Genomic DNA, 1310 nt, shown 5'->3' on the forward strand with positions numbered 1-1310 from the left:
ATGAGTCCTCACCCACGTTCTGCTGCCCCCCGGAGCATGATACTCCACCTGACCACCATCCTCATCTCGGATCCTCGCGGATCCAACCTCCAGATCAGCAGTTCGGATATGCAACACCCCTACATCAGCTCTCTTCAGGGACCCCTGTCAGCTCTAGGCAGACCTGGAACTCCCCTGCCTGCCAAAAACTCTGGGTTCCCCTCTCCTTCTCAATGGACATCGGCCCAATGCTTCCTTGACAAAGGGGGAAAGCTACCTCTTGACTGCTTCACACCTTTTTTCCTCTTCTTCCTTATTTCTCTCCACTTACCTTTGTACCTGGGCGAACTGCTAGAACATATCCATGGAACATGGACATGCTCTGACATCTGGAACGTCCCGGTAGCTTTCCGAGGGCGCCTTATGCAAACACAATCTAGTGGATTGTAATACAGTATATTTGCTAATGATCATCAAGACAAGAGAGCGAAAATCACTCCATTTTTACCTCCATCTTCATGAAGTAGAACAAGGTATTCTTCTTTCCCTCCTTCACTTCCATTCCAATTCCTTTCCATGCAGTGTTCCTTCCCACGCTTCAGGGGTAGGAGTTCAGGATTCCTCGCCTGCACATAACACCCAGAGCTCATCACAACGACTGCCCTCCCTAAGAGCCAACACCCATTGAATCCTTCCCCCCACACCCCTGCTCTCTCGCTACCTTTGGTTGGTGCTCTATGTTGGATTCTCTTTCCTCGCTGACTTCTCTTTCTCCCCCCATATGTTCATCTTTTCTTTCTGAAATTCCATAGACGGAAAATGATAGGCTCTTGGTCATTTCTTATGATATGGCTTAGCTAAACACACTCTAGATCCATCCACATCCTCGCAAATGGTAAGATTACATTCTTTCTGAACCTGGCTTCTATTCCAGTGAAAATATGTGGGAGATTAGATGTCTACAATCATATATATATATATATATATATATATATATATATATATATATATAGCAAATGGACATTTGGACAACCTCCATCGTTTTGCTATGGTTGATAATGCTGGTGTCCATATCACGGTGCTTGTACCTCATTGGTTATGCATTTTTGTGCCCTTGAGGAAAATTCTTAGGAGGGCAACTGTTGTTTCCTAGGGTTGTTCTGTTTTTAGAATTCAGAGGAACCACCGTGCTCTTTTCCAGAGAGGCTGCAAGAACCCGCATGCCCACCGACAATGAAGGAGCATTCCTCCTGATGCAGAACCTCCCCTGCCAGCATTTTTCTAAGGAGGACACAGAAAACCTGGGGGATAACGTGACTCAGACAGCGTCT

Source organism: Mustela nivalis (genome assembly GCF_964662115.1).
Source record: "Mustela nivalis genome assembly, contig: HAP1_SCAFFOLD_131, whole genome shotgun sequence".
In the NCBI taxonomy this organism is placed as follows: Eukaryota; Metazoa; Chordata; class Mammalia; order Carnivora; family Mustelidae; genus Mustela; species Mustela nivalis.